We start from the raw sequence: 22,245 nt of genomic DNA, 5'->3' as shown, positions 1-22,245 counted from the left end.
AATGACGTGTCGCCATGGAAATGGCAGGACGCCTCTTTCCTCAATAAGTATAAACACACCGTTTCACAACACACAGCAGCAGATTTTCGATTCCATTACTCTCTCTGTGTTACTTTGAGTATTCTGTGACTCATTTCTGTGCTCTGGTCAGCTACCTTCGCCGCTTCTAGGCCTTGTGAACACCTGTACCATCTCTGTAAATTATTTTACTTTCTTTACCACACAATGGCTACAATAATGCCGTATATGTACGAGCCCGAGTACACCGAGCAAGAACTACTGGAAAGGCAAGCACGCGAAAACGATGGGGATTCGGACGGCAGTTGGGAGGACCAGTCAACGGATGAAGAGCCTGGACATTGTCGCATGGACGGCGTCTCCACCTGGTGCACGTGCAATCGGTGCGAGCTAATGCCAACTGAGGAGGAGAACTGCTGCTGCCGTGAAAATTCCGGGTGCTTGGCCTACATTTTGGAAGGCGAGCCAAGTCCGCAATGCATCACCGAGCTGCCAGAGTTCAGGGAAGCCTGCCTCTCACGGACCGTGTTGAGGATGATGATGGTGCTTATGCACGAACTTCGCGGCACTGTTCGTCCGCGTAATCCGAGTAACGAGTAAGTATACTCTGGTTGTGATGTCAGTGATGCCACTACTATTTCATGGTCGTCTCCCACATATAAAATTACATCTACATATCATTCGAACGCATGTAAATTGGTTCCATATTGTGCATTTTCTAGATAGAATTTTTTTCAAAGCAGAATGACATTTTTTACCTGAATCGACATTGATAAGAAAGTTTTGTCATTTTAATACAGTTTGCATCTTTCTTTTTCACAGGTGGTACAGGCTGGTGGCCTATCGTTGCTTCACTTGGTGGCTTCACGGTAGGCTCGGACACCGCGTTCGGAGAGTAATACCTGCCTGTGCGGTACTTGCCATTAGACAACATTTTCCCAGCGACAGTGGACAATACCGCGGATTTTCCCTGGATGTGCTGCAACCGGAACTTTACAATGTGTAATGTTTATTATTTATGTTCAATTGTAATTAAGATCTAAAATAAAACCCAACATATATTTTAACAATGGTTGTTTTGATTTTTTAAATGAATCTAGTGTGTCTCCATTGAATAGTCTTCGTGTGCCTTGTCTTGTCACACTACATGTCTCCGCCCAGCATCCTCCCTCACGCTGGCCGCCCACCTTCAATCCACATAACCGTTGAACCCATATGCAGCAGACATACATATGTTATTTTGCGGGTTGGCATCAAGCCTCCCGGCCTTGCCTCCTCCCCCAAAAATACTTACCACACCACTTTGTTCAAGCGTTGGCAATAAAAGGCCGTTGGATTTTATTGATACAAAACATGGTTATAGGTAAATAATCCATATGGTTGATCATAATAAATCATCCTTTTGGGCACCGGGTACAGAGATGACCCCCTCTGGCCCGTGCCGCCTTGCCACCACAGGCCAGCCTGCTGCTGACTAACTGCCTAGGCATCCAGGGTCTCCAGGGTGAACTGCACCCATATATTCTCCTGGGAGGGTGAGGTATTTATAAACTCACCCCCCTGCCTTCCATGTACTAGATCCTGCAGCCTGCCTCTTACATGCAGTTAGATGGCCTCTCCTTGGTGAGGCCCTGCGGCAAACGAGTCTTGTTTGCACGACCACCGCCCCAATCCACCCCCCCCCCCGCCCTATCAAAGGCAGTTCGCACCGGGGTACTTGTGCTGGCAAGTGGAGCTGTCAGGGAGCGATAAAGGCCAAGAGGTGCCAAAGACCATGTACACTTCAAAGTGGTCTATAGAGCATGGGTTGTTGTTCCCATGTCTACCTCCAGACCCCGTATCTCCTGCCAAGCATCCCCCCTCACGCTGGACGGCCCCCTGCAATCCACATAAGTGTGTCTTCATTCACGAGTCTTCCTGTGTCTTGTCTGCACGACCACCGCCCCAATCCACCCCCACCCCCCCGCCCTATCAAAGGCAGTTCGCACCGGGGTACTTGTGCTGGCAAGTGGAGCTGTCAGGGAGCGATAAAGGCCAAGAGTGCCAAACACCATGTACACTTCAAAGTGGTCTATAGAGCATGGGTTGTTGTTCCCATGTCTACCTCCAGACCCCGTGTCTCCTGCCAAGCATCCCCCCCTCACGCTGGACGGCCCCCTGCAAACCGCATAATGCCACGACATATACACGTCATTCATTCACAAACACACCCCTGTTTCGAATTCTTTATAACCCACTTCATATTTCTAATGAGAACTTCTTTGCGCTTTGCTAGTCAACCCGTGAAGGTGCTGGTTATTTGCTCTTCGTCTCTGTGAACTTCCGTGACCACTTCGAGGAAACTCCTCAGTTTGCAAACCTGTGAACTGCTCCCTGTTCTACGACAAGAAACTACTCTGATCCCTGCATCTAACTGTTTGTTCGTCAAGGTAAGGCCATGTACCATAATCATTTTGCGTCCAATTTCTTTTTGTTCAAGACAGTACATGCAAGGAACTAGTCACATGTTCTGAGTTTAGTCAAATTATCTTTCTATTTTTTTAAGTTATTCAAATACTTATCCGCATGTGAATAACGTGTACAGTTCCAAGAACCAAAACGAACCTTGCATTGAACCTTTTATGTGTCATTTAATTTTTTAACACATTGGTATTCATAGAGAATTGTTGATCTTTACTTTTCAGAACTTTCCACAATGCCTGCCTGTTCCATTGGCGGTTGCCCTTCGAAGACCCATAATAAATCTGAAGGTACTATAATGCATGTTTTCCCTAAGACAATAGATCAGATAAGAGAATGGGTCCGATATTGCGGATATCCACCGTCTGAGCTTGAAAGTAGAGTCCTAGAAGTCTTTGCGGACAAGAGGGGTGATCGATACCGCATCTGCAGCAGGCACTTTACCTCAGACATCTACTCCACATCATTGCGAATAAAGAAGAACACACCGCGAGCGAGGCGAAAATTGCTCTCAACCGCTATTCCCACTCAATTCGTCCACATCCCTCCACTGGTGAGTCAAGTTTACGTATTTATCTCTCGGCCTTGCGGTAGTGTGTAGCATTAGCTAACAATAATTTCCCCATTTATGTATCCACTCAATATGAAGGCGGAAGATTCTCCATCCGTGTCGTTATTGCAGTCATCAGCCACTTCAAGCGCCTATCGGGTAATCTTACTTAGCTATTCTGCCACTGACTTGTTTTGGGCATGTAAATCAATAGTTTTAATTTATCGTGTGATTATTTTACCTAATGGTACACCCTTGTACTCGTCCTCTAGTCTTTGTTTTCAGTTATAATTATTGTTATCCAAAATAATGCAAGTACTGTCTTTCAGGGAGATGCTGAGGAGTCCAACGTATTGACGACAACCGTTGATGTCACTCAGATGCTCGAGGTACGTTTCCGGACAGTTCCATCGATGGAGATCATCAGATCTTGCATTCTTGTAGCGTGATTGTTACACACAATGTTTCTTTCATTTTTAGCCATTGATATGTCCTTCTGTCGTCGCCCTCCTATGTGTCTTCTTTTTTCAATATTGTGTTCATTACTAATGAAAGTCCTATGTTTCAGGGAGTCGATGGAGCATTAGTCCAAGAAGAAGGGGGAGCATGCAGTTACGGGTCGGCGCAACAGCTTGCAGAAGTGTGCACCGCAGTTACATCGTCCCTTGATGTTCTTATGCATTTCGAGGTATGGATACTGACAGTTCGATCAAGCGAAATCATATGACGTGATTACATCCGCTATACTTCCTTCTTTATTAACGCAAGTACTATGTTTCAGGGAGATGACGGAGCTTCTTCTACAAGAACATCACCCCTAATAGTTGATGCAGATCTCTGGGTGGTGACACTTCCAACGATCGAGCAAATCGAATCATATTTACATATCCATTATTTATTTTAGACAACTGATCATTTGTGCAGGTCTATTTAGATGAGCCGTTGACGCCTGCACAAAGTTTATGTTCTTTTTAACAAAATAGAAAACCATACTAATGCAATTACTGTGTTTCAGGGAGTTACTGAAGCATCATCTTCAATAATATCATCAATGGAAGTCTATGAGGAGCCCGAGGTATGGATTTTGACAGTTCCATCTAACTAGATCAACAATGCGTGAATAATTGTCGTTTGAATGTTCTACACAAAGCGTTCATTCGTGTTTTGCTATTGAGATGTACGTGGGTATTGGTCCCCAAGTACATTTTGTGTTTTCAATATTATTATACATACTAATGAAAGTTCTATGTTTCAGGGAGTCGATGGAGCGTCAGTGCGTGATGGATGTGCTTATCATGAAAATATAGTCGTTGCAGCGCAAGAGGAAGTGGAGACATGCACACACGAGTCGGAGCAACAGCGTCCTGATGTTGAAGTTCGAGGCAAGAAAGTTTCAAAGAAAAGAAAGCAAAAGAAGGTTAGTGTCCTGGTCACTATATTATGTTGTTTTTCACTGTTAATAGTTCAATACTGTTAAATTGTGTTTAAACTGAACATCCCTTTTCCAATCTGTCCTCTAGTTGCGAGTGGGTGTACGAACTAGATCTACACAGACAGTGAAGCGAACGAGAGATGTTGCTTGTCAAACCTTTTGGCAGGGACTTGAGACTGGAGATGCATCGTGCTAATGGGAAGAATATGAAGTGATTGACAACGGAGCTATACCACCACCAGCCATTGATAGTGAATGTCCTCCTGGTAGTTCGGATGCAGTCGGAGATCAATTTACAGAATCCACACCCGCAAAAACTAAGACCGCGAGAAAGTTGAAGAAATTGTTTTATTCACCCATCGCCGGAGAAGGAACAGATGTTGCAATGGAAGAGAATGAAGTGGACGACAATGAAACACCATGAATATCACTGAACATAGCGGAAGACGATATCAGAGATTCTACCTTTCATGTGAGTGACATGTCCTCAACGTTACAGGCCGAACCAGCTGGGATGCAGAGTGACAGTATAAGGAAAGAGGCCAAATTCATTGTATTCGATAGTTGTTTGATTGATATTATTATTCGGATGAAATGTGGGCATTCGGTTGGCGGGGAAGTATGTGGGGAGCCATTGATTAATGTGACTCGTGCAATTCGAGGCACTAACCTTAAAATACATGCCACCTATACAAAATATCATCCTTTCTCATGGTCTGCACAACCCATGCTGGGGCAACTGCCAGCAGGCAATCTACTTTGTGCAGAGGCTGCACTTTTTAGTGGTTCAAGTTTTAAAAAGTTACAGTCTTTCTTTCAGTTTGTGGGAATCCATTTCATTGCGAAAACTCAGTTCTACAAATACCAAACCGATTATCTATTTCCAGCCATTAGCGAAGCTTGGATAATGGAAAAAATGTCTATTGATAGTACATTCGCGGGCAAACGGTTCAGGCTAGCCGGTGATGGACAGTGCGACAGCCCAGGATGTTCAGCCAAGTACTGCACCTACCACTTTCAGGACATGGAAAGTAAGAAAATTGTGAGTTCGGTGGTCGTGCAGGTGTCACAAAGTACATCCTCAGTGGCCATGGAGAAAGTTGGCTTTGTAGCATCATTGCAAGAACTACAATCGCGGGGAATGGTGATCGACCTGATAGCCACGGACAGACACGTTTCAATTGCCAAGACAATGAGAGAAGAGTACAAAAATATAAATCACCAATTTGACGTTTGACATCTTGCAAAAACAATCAATAAAAAAATGTCGGCTGCAGGTAAAAAAAAAAAGATATGCAAGGTATTTCACAGTGGTCCAAGTCAATCAGCAACCATCTTTGGTGGAGCTCAAAAACATGTGGAGGGTCGTTGGAAATTCTACTGGAAAAATGGCGGTCAGTAATGCTACACTGTAGCAACGTTCACCGCTGGACCACAAACCAACATTTCCACAATTGTAAACATGGCCATTTGTCCACAGAGGAGGCACGGAAGAAGAAGTGGTTGATTCCTTCATCACCCACTCACAAAGCCATTGAAAAGATTGTATTTGATAAAACTATAACAAGAGATTTGAGGGGACTCACGGAATTCTGCCACACAGGAGATTTGGAGGTGTTCCACAATATGTGCCTAAAGTACAGGCCAAAACGATTGCATTTTGGCATGGAGGGCATGATAAATCGGACTCTTCTAGCGGTCTTGACACATAACCATAATGTTGGCCGTCAACAAAGTAAGACGACCGGAACTTTAGTGACGCTTCGCTACAATAAGGCCTTCACTAAAAGAAGTAAACAATGGGTTATCAAACCAGTGTTTGAGGATATGCAATATGACTTTATTGAGAGACTTATTGTTGATGTCCTAGATAGGCACATACATGGAGTTGTGAACGAACCTGTGCAGGGGACAACTGCATTGCCACCCAACATTGCCTCTGTTCCATGTCCACCTAAAGAAGAGCTCATTGAGAAATACACATCACGGTTTAAATGATTGTAATTTGATTGTCTGTTCTCTCGAGTCTCCTCATGTCACAGGCCCATTGAATATGTGCAGCTATGTATTGTGTAAATAAAAGTGATTGCTCTGTGAGTCCTGTGAGATGGCCTTACACTGAATGTAGCTAACTAGGAATGTGTGCTCGTTCAAAGTGAAGGTCAGCTGCTTTGATTTTTTCTCGGGTGCCGGAATGGCCCACGACTCAGTATAAGGTTCTATTGTTATTTGACCTTGACAGGCCGGGACCATCCCGAAAGACTTCTTTTTGGGGGTGTGGGGCAAGAACGTAAGAAACGATAATGAATATAATTTCAGAAACGAAAGCCATTTAATGTTCGTTCATTAGAAGAAATAACGTCGGCATAGAAGGAGTGGTATTTCGGGGCTGCCCTACGCACAGACACAATGGAAAAGGCAAATATAATGTAAGTAACTCTTTAGATGAGTTTATACCGCAATTTAATTACTATACAGTAGCTTTAAAGACGGGTTAAGTTGTACTTGTTCGTTCTATGTGGCATATTGTTTTGTACCGCGCACTATCTTGAGGAGAACCATCTCCTTTTACGGAAGCACCTCAAAACCTTCCTTTTTGCTTCTGCTTTCTCTCTCCCTCTCCCCTCCTGCAACTGGTCCACTTTCTGCGACCTCGGTCCTGGGCCCTTCCACTCTCCACCTGCACTGCCTCCCTGTCAACCCCTGCACTGGGGGACTGTCTCAGTATCCTACAGCCCCCCCCTTGACGTATAATACCCAGTTGCACTGTCCTAGCTATGAAATAATTTCCCGACCTAATATATAAAATGAATAATTTTAATAAAGATCTGATGGTGAGACTAATTTCATTTTTTATGTTTTTAAAACAGGTACATAGACACCGGCAGATGGCTTTTTCAACCGCCAGTTGCTTCTCCGCGTGAACAACGTTACCACCCTGACCATTTTATGGGACGATCGCCAAGTACAAGTATGCGCTTACGCGGTACTAACGGCTAGATGCAACATACAGACCGTTGTGGTGGCCTAGTGCCTCGTTGTTGGAACAGCCATGCGATTATCGGTGCGACCGAAGAGCTTATTTTATCGTAAACCAACACCCTGTGTACTGCACACGAACATCGCTTGCCTCAAGACGAACTATTTTGGATCGAGAGCAAAGAAAAATGCAAATCGCTGAATATTCTCTAAACCTTTGATGTCCAATAAATGTACTTTGCCAAATGTACAATCTTGCCGTTTGCTTTTAAACCACAGTTTCATATTCCGAATTGTGGCGCTGTATTGTGAGATGATCCAAGACCCTGTGTACAGCAAAGGAACATCACGTGCCTCAAAACGAACTTTTTGGAACGTGAGCAAATAAAAATGAAAATCGCTGAATATTCTCTAAACATTTGATGTCAAATAAATGTACTTTACCAAATTTACAATCTTGCGGTTTGATTTAAAAGTACAGTTTCATATTCCCAATTGTGGCGCGCTGTGTTGTGAGCTGATCTGTGTTGATTTCCGGGTTCTGTGTGGAGTCGCGTAGAAGACGCCTGGGCGCGTTTGCCTACGCAGCACAGTCACGTCACGGATAGAGGCGGGGAATATGAATGTTTTGATAAAGTCTGTTTCAGGGGCGGGGGATTTGATTTAGTGCCGCAAAAGCAGGTGAGCCAGGTCGACGGGGGGAAATGATAGGATTATCAGAAAATGGCGGCTGATTTCGAGTGCGTTAACGGACGAAAAGTCGGGTAAGGTCCATAGGAAAGTTTCCTACGATCTACCGATTTATGCTTAAAAACACATGGCCGAACCGTAGGAACAATAAAAAAAAAATCCCGGCACTATCCTTTAACATAATAACTGCATTAAACTCAATGTGCAACCACAAGATATCATTTAAGGGACACTAACAGCAAAATAATTACTGTTGATACATCAAGGTAACTCAAGCATATCACTGAAAGGTCTACACAAGACGACAGTGTGCAAAACGTTTGTAGATCGGCGTAGATCTCATGGTGCAAAAATGGCTACCAGAATAGGAGAAACCTTACGTATCCCAAGTCACTAATATGAGTATCAAACTCCTGGATGGCCATCCAATGTGCTAGATAATGCTTTTAATGAGGAAGATAATAAAATGACTGCAATAACTAGAATATGGCTCTGAATGGGGCATGTATCACTACAGAGGGCATGCCAATTCACTGACCTCTGAAATTAGTTAACATCCATAATAAATTGGTATGCAGTAATACAATCGCAGCAAAAAAGTCATCTGTACAAAACAAATCACGGAAAAAATGCTTTGGTTTGACCCAGTAAAGGTGTACCCCATTATTCCATTTAAGGGGAGCAGGGGTTGCGGTGCTGTCCCCCGCTCCTATTAAATGGTATAATGGTTGTGGGGGTACCCCCCCCCCCGCATCCATTACATGGATTGCAGTGGCAAAACCACTGCCTTTTTGCCATGATTCTTTGTGTAAAGAGCAATTTTTTCTGCGATTTTAACACATGGAACCAATAAATTAACAAGGGATTGTATTCTAGTACAGAATGTTGAGGAATCTGTGTACATGAATGTGAATACATCAAGGGGAAAGATTTGAAGTTGCAAGCTACTAGCCAGTGTGACAAATCGCAGGATTCAGTCACTTCTCCCAAGGGGTGTGTCTTTGCCTGGGAGGCAGGCCCACTACACAATACCCTCAATAGGGGTAAAGGCAAGCAGGACCCCCACCACCCCCAGGACAATGACTCCTGTTCAGATGAGGAACTCCCTAACCAGCCCACGTATAGCCCACTGCTAACAAAATCTACTGGAAGCAACATGAAGAACACAGTGATAGTTATTGTTATATAGAATGCGTGAGAAAAACCGAATGGAAACACTTATCTGATACTGAGACGAAGAAAACCACTGGAGTAATGTAGAGCGCAAGTAAGACAAAGAAGAAGGACTTTGACGTTACGGCAGGGAATTCCCAGCCCTGCGTCATAAATCAGAGGTGAAGACATGAGAAAGACAGAAGACTGTTGTACCTGCATGAGAGAGGTAACAGGGAAAAGCGGGAGGACCAGCAATCGTTTTGGGAACGTGCATACTCGTCCCAGTAAAGAGCAAATATTGAAAGAGAATGGAAATCCTTACTGGGGCACTCATACTCGTCCCAGTAAACATTGAAAGAGAGTGAGAATCATTACTGGAGCACTCATACTCATGCCAATAAAACGCAAGTATTGAAAGAGTGAGAATCAATTCTGGAATCTCCTTATTTGTCCTAGTAAAGACCCAGTCTTGGAAATACATAAGAAGTGTAAGAATGGTAGTTGGAACTTTGATGTTAGTCCTAGTCAAGCAAAGGTTTGGACCTGGAGTAAAGAGATAGCGTCAACTGTGAGTAATCAGAGGAGAGCCCCAAGTGAAAAGAGAAAACAAGACAAAGAAGATAACAGGAAAATAAAATGAGAGAGAGAAAATGAAGAACCCCAATATCTGAACTGTATGACTTCATAAAAGTAGTCACAAAGAACTATCTGCAAAGACTTTATTGAAAGGAAGCTTTCTGAAAAACCAGCCCACAGGAGAAGGGAGTCTACTGCGGCTTAACTGTTTTGGTAGTGTCAGGTTATCTGTGCCTTAGCTATTTTGGTAGTGTCAGGTTAGACTAGTTTGGACAGCGGATAGACCTACATTTTGGACTCAACGACAATTGACGAGCACCCTAGTTAGGTTCCGTTAGGTAGGGGAAACCCACTGATTAGGGAAAGTCAAGAGTTTTCACTTTTTTCTTTAATAAAGAAAAAGACAAAAATGGAAGATCAGAGTCTGTGTCCTTCTTCTGACCTGACCACACCCATCAGAAAAAGCGACCTCTAACCTACCCCTTAATTCTATAAATATACACAGCACACCATGTCTTACTCACCAAGAGTCAATTATCACTATCCGATGGGTAGTGGCGAGTGCAAATTACATTTTGAGCCCTGAATAGACAATTATCTGCAAGCCTGCCTGTGACCCAAGTCCAACTGATTATATCTCTCGTCATCCTGCTTCATCATCAGCTCCAAACTTGAAGAAAGAAGTCAAGGATCATTTAAACTCCACAACAGGTAAGGTCCTCAGGCCAGCAAGTGTCCAAGAAAGGTGTAGTGGAAACCACAATTGCGGATGAGACATTGGAAATGGGCAAGGAACTGTTTCAGGACAACAGGCGAAGCGGGCTCCATCGCTGATGTTGAGACAGCAACAAGAAGTATTAGAGAGGATGAAAGCTGTCCATACAGACTTTTTGCTTTATAGACCGAAGGTAGGGATGAAAATGACATATCCAAAGAAACCGAGAATGCAAATGATCCACGTCGCATACGAAGGGCATTGAGGGATGAATGCCACAAATCTATTCCTTCATAGCCGACTCTGGTATCCCAGATGGCCCTCATGGTACAAGATGTTAACAGGTCATCCCCAGTCAATATACAGCCAGACAAAATCCACCTCCCCAATGCAAGCCTCAAACCTCCTGGTATATGTATGGCAAATGGCTGCTGTTCACTTTGATGGACAAGCAAATACACACTTTTAATAGATGAATACTTGTGATTCCCCATTGTCCGAGTGACATCTACAGCCTATGCAACAGTTGCCGCTGCATTACATCGAGTCTTTAGTGAATAGGGCATTCCTGAGGTGGTGAAAACTGATAATTGACCACCTTTCAGCAGTCATAAATTCAAGCGATTTGCTGAACATATAAGCTTCACAAAATCGCAAGGTTACCCAGCTGTGGCCATAGGGCAACGTTATACTGGAGAAATTAATGTCAAGTATCAATGGGACACCAACATCCAAACATATAGGGAAGCTCAGTTAACAAAGCTGTCTGTAGAGTACTCTGGCAGCCCTGCAACATCACTCAAAAGAACACTCAATCAGTCCTGCTATGTTGATGCTAGGTTGTCAAGCTAGGTCAAAATCTGAAGCTCCAGAATTTGACAACCAGATGTGGAAACAAGATGTCTTCTGCAAAGAAAAGAAGCGAGACATAAAAAGATTAAAGGAGACCTGCCGAGGAATCAATGCTTGAAATTGGTACCAAGTGATAAGACCTCTTTTGGAACAATATGCACATTCCAACTATAGCCTCACTCACATCGATGTTTATAATACATTGGTGGAAGTACTGTTTTGTTTACTAACAAGGAACGCCACGGCCCGGAAGTCCAAAACCAAAAAGGGTCATAGTTGGTATGATCGAGGTTGCAGAAGAACAAAAGCGGCCCTTTTGAAAGCAACCAAAAAACAAAATGACAGAAATGGGGAAGAAGTTAGTACTTTGAGAAATTAATAGAAGTGTAACCCGTGGTTCAAATGATTACATTCTGTTGCCCATGCTACTTAGTCCCTCCATAACAAAATGCACATACCCTCACGCCTACCCACTTTTTCATTTTATTCATAAATTCTACTCAGAAATGTTTTCTTAATTGTTGGCGACACCCTTTTATTTATATGTAAAATGTAATTCACGCTGTCTAAGTGAGCATAAAATGTTTCACAGTGTAAAATGTTTCACTACCAGGATGTGCTAACTATTGAGAGGTAACTGTTTTATATAGAGAAAAACAATCTAACGAAACGTAAACAAACAGCCGCCATTTTGGATATGCATGCCACTCACCTTCCTAAACTCTAAGATTTTGTACAATCCAACAGTCCCCCTGTAGGTGGACTCTGTCAGGACACTGGACTTTGTGCCCTGAACTTTTGACCCCAGCCTGGCAGAACTCTTCACCTCTAGCAACAAGGGAAAAGTGGAACTGGCCATGACTTTTCAAGCGATAAATTATCAGCCAGAGAGGCAGCGAGAGAGCCGAGAGGATTTGAAGCCCCTCAGGGGCGGCAGAGGCCTGTCCAGGGCCCGTTTTGGAGCCCAAATCAGATTCTGCCACTCCCTCCCCTGGGAGTCCTTTGGAGGGAGTGTGGCTGAGGCATGAGCAGAGTAGGAGAGCCGGATGACCCCCGTCAGCCTAAAAGTGAAACTGCCTGCATAGGTCTGGCTTTCTTCAAACCTCTGTGCGGTGTAAGAGAAATCAATTCCCTGAGTGAGAGACATGGAAACAAACCAGTAACTTACAAACTTCCAGCACTCTGTTTTCATTAAACCCTAAGCAGCTTACTCCGGAGGAAAATAAAAGTTACAGCTCCTCAAGGCAAGGCCTGATTAACTGGTGTGCATTGGCTGCTCCTGCATTCCTGTGAGTGAGAGAAGGATTATATGTGGGAACAGTAAGAAATAAAACTCCAGTTTCAGTGCATGGACAATACAAGGCAAGCATCTCACCAAAAAAAAGAGAACCACCAAAAGTAAACCATTTCTAGCCCTGTATGTGCATTTCTTGGCTGTGCAGTGAACGGGTGCGTGTTCTTTTCTGTCCTTCCCACATTAAATCAGTAGCTGCTGTTTATGCCCAGGATTGAGGGAAACATTCCAGTCAGTAAGCAAGCTCCCTCAACCAGAAGTTACTGTCTGTGCCCTACAGGAGTATGCATAGACACAGAGAGGGGGTCAAATAAACCAATCTATTAATAAAGCTTCATGCCATCAGAACTTCTAGGTTGAAGTGGGCCAATAGCCCATACTCAAGCGCAAATGTCCTGCTGCTGCTGACAGGTGTATGGAAAATAAGACTATAGCATGTTGTCGCCAAGAACAAAACCAAGCAAAAACTTATGTTTAATCTATTACAGCTTGCCCATTTTACCCTCATGTGTAAAAGACAATATTTCAATGAAAAAACAGAGCCCTTTGTGCCACCTGCACCCTGCCGGAGGAACATAATTAAGGAAAGGTGAAAGAGAACATGAAGAAAAAATAAAAACCTCATTTAACTCAGAGAGAGACATTTCTGAACTGAAGAATATGCCAGTCGCCAATGCAAGAACATAAATATGAAATGGAACTTGTTGAGTATCTCCCAAGTGCTATGAATAAAGCAAAGCCATGCAATGAAACGTGGAAGACACGTGAATTATCCATGGTGAGTCTGTTGGGAAATGTTGTGGTTAGAAGGGAGTGGAAGGGCCCTCTCTGGGCTCATGGAGCACCTCCCAAACAGCAGAAAAACTGAAGAAGGAGATTAGATCACAAACAGCCAGAGGAATCCTAATGTGGCCCAATTCCAACTGCGGTTTGTGGGGCCAACAAGAAAATAAAAAGGTAGAAAGAAAGGAAAAAGAAAGAGTAGATGTGACATAATAGAACAGAAAAGACACATCCAAGTCCATCCAAGGTTAGCAGGGATATGATAAATGAAGACGAACAAGGAAAGCAAGGAAGCAAAAAGGTGACAAAAGAAGAAAATGGAGGCCAAAATCATCTGTGACCCATGGTTGCTTCCCCAAAATAAAGCATCCCAGTAGGATTTCTTCAGCTCCCCACAGGGAGACCCCAGGATGCTCATCGCTGACCACTGCAAGGGGTATCTAACCAAGTACAGAGGTTTAGACCTCTTTGTTCCTCTTCTCCTCCTCAGGGAGACCTGCATCTAGTCCCTCCCTCATGAGAGCCTGCAAGAAACCCTATCAAAGCCATCGGCAGTCAGCAGGTGTTCTCATTCAAAAGAAACCTTAAATAAGTGCACCCAAACAAAATGTTTACCTGAATAACTCCTCACTATCCTCTGTGGAGAGTTTCGAGTATCTGGGGATATCATTTGCAAGGGACTTGAAATGGGCGAAACAACTTGAAAAGAGTAATCTAACTGCGGCCTGATCGACTGGTGCAGTAACCACTTTTCGAGCACGATTTGGAGGTTGATCATTGTCCTCAGCAATGGTGGTATATAGGACCCAGGCAGTCCCAAGCACATCATATGGTGCAGAAATTCAAGGGGATGCCTCGACTGATTCAATACAGAATTTTTGAAACACTCATCAGGTCTCCCAGTCAGTGCCCCAGTGGCCATAGAACTTTAGCATCTACAAATTAAGTATGAGATGATGTTGAAACCGATCCTGTATTGGATAAGATCTGGTCCATGGTGGAGTTGTACAGAGAAGACCTTGTGAAATTACTGAAAATTGTAGGAGTAAAAGTCATACCGTGGTTGAAGCATGTTAAACACCTCCTCCTGGTTCTTCACCTCAACTCCCTATGGTTTGACCCTGCGAGTATAGATGGGCAATCGAAAAATCTGTTAAAGATGAGATTCCACGAGTGGGCTACAGAAACAAGACTGGATATATGCTATGCAGGCAGATTATCTGCTGGCTATGTGGTGTATAAATGTGATATAGCCATGGAGCAGACTATACGGTGGGAAGGAAAAAGAAAGCTCCGTTCCTTAAATTTAGCTTTGGTGTTCTCCCATTTGCAAAGTTTACGAGACACTGGGGGAAGGGGTTGCCTGCACATTATCCGGCACGTTCCTCCATAGTTGAAGATGAGATGCATTTTATGCTGTCGTGCCCGCTCTATAAAGACTTCAGGTCTAAATGGTTCAGGCCATTACTATCTGAACAGGTGATAATACCAGGAGAGAGTCTCTTATTGTTTCAAAGTTATCCCTGTCTGTGGCAGCTTTTAAAATGGTCTCTATGATTATATTTATGGCTCTTAAAAAAAGAAAAAAAAAGAAGACATCTTGGTCAAAAACTGCTAAAAGTATAGCCTCCTTTGGTCCTAGGGTGGAAACGATATAATGCCCTTTGTGATATGTGAAGGCTAATTAAATTGTGCTTATGAATCGACACCTATGTTTATGTTTTAGTGGTTTTTAAGATATTACTAATTTTGTTTTTAGTATTTTTCTATGTGTATGTTTGATGTGGTTTTATGGTGTACAATTGAAATAAAGCCGATTTGAATTGAATTCAGATTGGTAATGATGCTTTCGGCCGCCGGTCAGGTCACCAAAACCCAGAACTGCTTCAACAAACACCTGCTAAAGGTCATAAAATCAAAGAGTTATTGATCACAGCTACTACAGATGGGAAGCAAGAAAAACCATTTCATAAGCTTCAAGAGTGAATGCGAAGAGGAGGATGCAACCATAGCTACTGGCAACAAAGCCAAATGGCAGGAAGACTAGGCCCGGCACAGCCAGTAGAACCCTCACTCAGGCAGCCAATCAACAAGAGAGGATGGGCAGCAGAAGAGCAAGGCCGTGCAGAGAAATCAATGAGCAGACACTTATTGAAGAAATATATGACAAGCCTCAATGATTTAGAGAAGGACGAAATGTTGTATCCCTTCCCAACTATAAGCAGATTGTGTCCCTCTTAGGCACCCGCCTGAGTTTGATAGTTGGTCAGAAGCATACTGGAAAGAAGGGACTGTGTATAAGGGAGAAGGGTAGGGAGCCATCTTAGAACTGACACAGGTCAGGGTAGTTCGCATGGAGTAGCCACCAATCCATGATGGGGTCAATAAGGCCAATAAATATACTGCCATCTATCTACTGAAGCCCAAGCTTGGGACAGAACCGCTACAACGATCGTTACAAGGGATATGCGTGCCATTGTTAGGGTGGAATTTCTAGATATGCACACAAATGTACATATCAATGAATCATGAAAAGTCAGGTGGTAAACGCACCTGCTGCAGAGATCTTGGTGTACCCTGCTGGTTAAAGCCTTCCATTTTACCCTCACCTATTCATCTTTCTTCAGTGTATAAGAACATGAGGCCTCTGGTTAGGTAATAATAACATCCTCTATGTTCCATCAATTGAGACTGAAGTTATACTGGACTACACACACACAATTCAGCGGGAGCTGAATGCAGCCTGTGTTTCCGGCATAGCCCAATAACCAATAAGCAGGAGCTAGACTGATTTATAGGGAACTCTGGCGATTTCCTGGTATGCCTCTGCACCCTGGGCCTCTTTTGTGTGGTAACCTATTTTATTTCCCAATGGGCTGGGCTTGCTGAAAATGTGTAGTAGGAGGCCACTGAAAATATGTGCAGGGCGTCTTTTAGTTTCTAATCCACCCCTGTGAGCTACCTCTAGGGATGATGAGCTACTACATAACGTGGCACAAATCTAACTTCCATAGCCATCCTGTACAGCAAGCACCTGGTAAGGAGTTTACAGCCTGTTTGCTGTCCTTTTGGAGAGATTTAGGTTTGTTGTAGTGTGATTTCCAATCCGGTTTTTGTGCGAGATTGATCGAGGGCACTGTTTTTGTGGTCTAGTCCTTTGTTTCTGTCCCTTTCCTATCTCCTCCCATTCTCTATTTCTTAAGCACAGCTCCCAGGGCAGCCTTTCTCAGGCAGCCGGCTATGGGCCAAGGCAAAGGGTACCTCCATCGCCTGTTTGCCCGTTCACCCTCGGTACACCAGCCAGGCCTCAAAAGCAGTCTGCAGCAACTTGCCTGTAAGAGACGACTATTTGGTTGCACAGCCAGTGCTGTATTTGGGATTTCATGAAATGGTCTTATATTTACCCGATCAATATTTCACCACTGCTTTCACTCTTGCTGCGCTTTATTTTGCCACTGTGCTGATTTTAGCTGCTTTTTGCGTATAGCCTCAGTTATACTTAGCTGCATTTTTAGCCAGTATGTTGAATTTAGCTTGACTTTAATTTTTGCCTCCATGTTAAATTCAGATGCCTTTTGAGTATAACCACTGTGTAAAAGTTAGCTGCATTTTGAGTATAGCCACTGCGTTAAATTTAGCGTTGCTTAGGAATTGACCCTTTTAAATCAATTTGCCCTTTGAATATAGCCTCCATGTTCAATTCAGCTGCCTTCTGTGTATAGCCACTGTGTTAAATCTAGCAGCATTTTGATTTTTGCCACTGTGTTAAATTCAGCTGCCTGGCATACAGCCACAGTATTGAATATAGCTGTTTTTTTTTTTTTTGCATAGACACTGTGTTAAATTTAGCTGCCTTGTGAGTTTAGCCACTGTGTAGAATTAAGCTGCACTTTTGAGTATAGCCAATGTGTTATATTTAGCTGCCTTTTGAGTATAGCATCTGTTTAGAATTTACCCTCGCTTAGAACTCTCCCCCATTTAAATTCAACTGCCTTATAGCCACTGTGCTGTATTTATCTGCATTTTGTGGGTAGCCAATGTGTTATATTTAGCTGCCTTTTTAGTATAGCATCTGTGTAGAATTTAGCCTCGCTTAGAACTCACCCCCTTTTAAAACCAACTGCCTTTTGAGTATAGCCGCTGTTAAATTCAGCTGCTTTTCTTATTATTATAACCACTGCTTCACATTTAGCTGCCTTTTGGCTATAGCCTCTGTAGAATTTAGCCTTGCTTAGAACTCGCCTGCCTTTAAATCTAACTGGTTTTTAGTATAGTCTATGTGCTGAATTAAGCTGCATTTTGAGTATAGCCAGTGTGTTATATTTAGCATCCTTTTGAGTATGGCATCTGTTTAGAGTTTACCCTCGCTTAGAACTCGCCCCCATTTAAATTCAACTGCCTTATAGCCACTGTGCTGAATTTATCTGCATTTTGTGTGTAGCTGATGTGTTATATTTAGCTCCCTTTGGAGTATAGCCACTGTATAGGACTTAGCCACGCTTTGAACTTGCCCCCTTCTAAATCTAGCTTAATTGTGCTTATAGCACCATTTTAGCTTCAGCTGCATTCTTTAGTATAGCCACCGTTATATTTAGCTGCATTTTGAGCATAGCCGCTGTGTAGAATTCAGCAGCGTTTTGAATTCACCGTCTTCTAAATTCAGCTATATCTATGAAATCAAGAAACCAGCCAGGACACATGGGTACGTATCAAACTCCATGCTTATGAAAGACAGCCGAAGTCACGGCCACCCTCACACCTCTGCTATTACACACTACTTTAAGACACATCGCACAACACCCCTTCCATAAGAATGCAGCTATCCCCCGGAACAAGAATTCGATCTATCTAGACACATAATGAGTCTCCTGCACTCGCATACTAGCCAGACTACCTCAAAGCACGCATCCACATGCCAGCTCGACATGGGACTTGGCCACCCCTACCTACTGTCGTATTGGCTAAAATGTACACACACATTCCAAACTCCTCTGACAAATTTCCCCTACCTTGGACTTTGGTCACCGAGGGCATTCACCTACAGCACTTTGAGGCCATACCAATGGGAAAAGGCGCTATACAAATGACAATTACATTACATATGAGATGCAAACAAACCCTTTGTCCATTATGCATACATTGTTTGTTTTTAAATGTCTTGTAGATATGTGCCAATGCTCCTTTCAGAGTTTCCGACCTTTGACCCAGGAGATGTCATGCAAAGTGACATCAGAGGAATTTCTTAGATGCACTGGCTAGGCCTTCCCCCCCCCCCCTCCCCAATAACATTCTGACTTCCACCAAAACTAAAAATAGTGATAGAAATAAGATTTTAAATGAATCATAACCACTAGCATTACTCTGGAAAACCTTTCATGCCACCCACTGGTGGCAGGACCAAGACTGATTCGCCACTGTTTGGTCTCATTCTGTAATGGGACAGAAAGCAACAACACTGGTCATGTTTAAATCTGCACCCATCACTCTTGTAGTGCAAAGAAGCCGCCCAAAATGAAGAAATCACGCTATACAAAAACCTATTAAAATACAATGTATTAACTTTTAGATTTTACTGAGATTTCCCCTCCAACATTATTTTGCTCATATCAAACCTCATTTGTCACCTATCCTCAAGAGGGTAAACCAGCAGACCAGATATTTTTTAATTTGTTTTATTCGCAATGATATAGTTTATTCAAACCTTTAGCAACCAATCCCAGTATGATCCAATCAACTTTTCACAATCAAGATTTAAGAATTAACATTTGCCGCAGCAGCCACCATTCCCGATGAATCCTCTTATCCAATAAAAAAAATGTTTGTGCTAAGAAGGGAGTTTAATGTTTTTGAAGGTCAAGAAAAGAAATGTACATTGTTCATGTCACCTCACTTGGCCATTAACAAAGACTCAGGCACCATTTAACTTGTCACAATTTCCACTCTACATTTAGGACTTAAAACTCTTGGTTGTTGTCTCAATACAGGAAAACACAGTTCAGGTCTCTTGTGGAGAGGGTCTGTAAGATTAACACCTGCGCGGCATGAAGGGGACTGAAGCTGTACACAATGTTTCAATTGGATCGGACATTTGGGTGGGGGGGAGGGGGGGGAACAACCTCAACAAAGGTCACTGAATGAAATGTAATACCATTCCAATCAGGCGCTCATGTCACATGTAAAAGAAAAGTCCGGCCAGCGGAATCAATTGGAGAAGAGTAATGGGGTGAGCCACAGCTTTGGTATGGAGAGTCGAGACTCCTCGGGACAGATCGTGACCGCGAGTAACCATAGCTGGTGCTTCTCTCAGGGCACACAAATATAGGTAGTTTCACCCTTGTGGGAACAAAATGTTTTATCGTCCAATTTACGCAGTGCATACTTGCAGAGAAACTCGACGACTCCCATCCCATCTTTCTACACTTCCGCATAACAGACATCGCCGGCTTCACGCATATGATCCTTGAGATCCTGCCAACTCCCTGATTTGGGGGGGGGGGAGGTGGGGGGAGTCCTGAAACAAGCACTCTGTATTCGGATCGTCTTGAAGGATGGCCATTCCTTCCACAGGGTCCACTCCTGCTGATGCCGCCACGACCTCGAGCGGCCCGGGGGAATTCGACACGCAGTCTACAATGGCCATAGTCGTAGCTGTTCCTTCCGTAGACCGCATCTTCTGCATCTCTGGGGTCTTCAGAGCGCACAAAGGCGAAGGCACTAGGCCACGCTGGTTCTTACGCTCGATGTCACGGATGCGTCCATAATTGTAAAACAGGTCTTCAACGTCCTTCTCGCGCGTGCTGGCTGGCAAGTTACTGGCGTAAATGCGGCCATCCTTCTCCCGTTCCCGAGAGCCACCAGGCCCTGCAGAGTCTCTGTCGGCCCAGCCACCAAAGCCAGCCATTCTCTTTTCTGGTGTTGCGGCCTGTTCGCTACGACTCGCCGACGCCTGGCTGCTGGATGTCACGGGGCTGCTGGCTTTTCGGAGCTGGGTGTACTGCCTGACCTCAGCCTCTTTATTGCAGGCAGGGCCTGCTTTGTTCTATTCACCCGGCCCGCGCTGCTGCTTCCGCACTCTTTCCTCGCTTGTTGCAGACAGCCAATACATTTTTTTTAAATTTAACTACTGCAATAATGAAGTCTTTTCACCTCTCAACAACAGCGTACACCATTCTTCCACTGATAAGGTGGTTGCACCTTTCAAAAAAATTTAAAAACACCTTGTCCTCAGTAGAGATAGGGCCGTACAGGACAAAAAGATATGCTGCAAGTTTTCCAACAATCGTTTTTCTTTACAGAATGTACATAAGGAGTCGCCAGGGCTATTTAAGGCTCTTACAGATAGCACCTCCTTAGTTTTATGAAGGTTAAGTCTAATCCTCATAAACGGAGACCTATGAAAAGGATCGGGAAAGGTCTTTAAGTATTCCAGAATGTTCCCCAAAGCTCTTATTTTGTTCAATAGATCTGGAAACAATTTGAACTCATTTGCCTCAGTGCATGTTAAAATCCATTTATGGTTCCACTTTCACTCTTTGTTTTTATTAAGGCCAGAACTGGAGCAGGCGTCTCTTGAATGCATTCCCGAAGGCGATAGGGATTTCCACTCTGCCATTACTTTCAGTCAGGCTAACCCCAGTTCCCTTCCAATTACCTGGATCGGCACAGATCTTGGGAAGCCCAAAACCTTCTTCCAGACGGCGCCCTCCAAGCTCGCCAAATGCTTCTTTGGAAACCATAATAGAGAGTCTGAACCGTAGGTCAGGGTAGCCACAACCTTTGACCTATAAAATTCTAGTATTGCAGCATCTAATAACGGCAGACCTCTTTTTTTCAACATTAGCGCTTGGTTGACCAGCATCATCTCTTTTCCTTTTGGGTAGAAACATTATGAGCTTCAACTGTACTTTTACGGATTCCCATCCCAAGATACTTAAAGGAGTCTACCCTTTCTATTGTTGATGCACCACTTTAATAATTGTTTCTTCCTGCCTTTGACATTTTCCAAAATTAAGATCTTTGTTTTACCTGTATTCATTTGCAAACATATTTATCCAGACTTTTCATCTGTCTTTGAAGTGCTACTGCAGTGTGGTCTCACAGGACTAGATAATCCGCGTATAGTAGGCGACCCACTGTTACTCCTCCAATTTTTGGTGGTAAACACCTAGTTAGTGTCACACAATATTTTAACGCCATTTCCTTTCCCTTACATTTTTGTATCTTTCCTTCTTTTGCTTTCTCTTCTTCCAGTACCTATTTCTTCCTCCCTCTCATATGTCCTATCATTCTTCTGAACTCTCTTTTTATTTCCTCTACCAACCAATCTCTCATTGCATTTTTGTAATGCTCTCTTTCATACTGCTTATTCTCTCCCTCTAGGTTTATGGCGGCCTCCATACCTTGCCACCTGCAATGTCCCCATCACTGTCCAACCACAGAAATGTGTACCCATCTTGTTCCTATCCGTTTGTTGTCTCTCGCCCTCTTCCTTGCTTTCCAGTTATTCATTCGTTTAACATCTGTTTTCACTCTCTTCAGAGCCATAAATGAGCGGCAACTCAGACCTAAAGAGGCAATCTATCTAAAGTGTAGATTGTTCCACTCCTTTTCTCCTTTATTTAAAGGGATCTGAAGGGCAATATTGATTTCTAGAGCTATATTGAAATACTGGCAAATGAGGCAACCCATTTTGTTCAGTTGCTCATCGAACACGCTAGAAGATGACAGCTTGAAAAATTGCT

At 43.5% G+C, this 22,245-nt stretch overlaps 1 protein-coding gene and 1 pseudogene across 1 annotated transcript in view; both read right to left on the bottom strand.

The window, feature by feature from the left end:
* Positions 1-22,245, bottom strand: part of IFI35 (interferon induced protein 35) — a 215,307-nt gene that overhangs the window by 167,524 nt on the left and 25,538 nt on the right. The gene's annotated exons all lie outside the window — the stretch shown is intronic.
* Positions 19,669-20,405, bottom strand: LOC138522115 (serine/arginine-rich splicing factor 9 pseudogene; annotated as a pseudogene).

The sequence above is a fragment of the Ambystoma mexicanum genome, chromosome 13 (assembly GCF_040938575.1).
Source record: "Ambystoma mexicanum isolate Mex_15411 chromosome 13, UKY_AmexF1_1, whole genome shotgun sequence".
Classification (NCBI taxonomy): domain Eukaryota; kingdom Metazoa; phylum Chordata; class Amphibia; order Caudata; family Ambystomatidae; genus Ambystoma; species Ambystoma mexicanum.
This window is presented reverse-complemented; position numbering and strand designations above follow the sequence as displayed.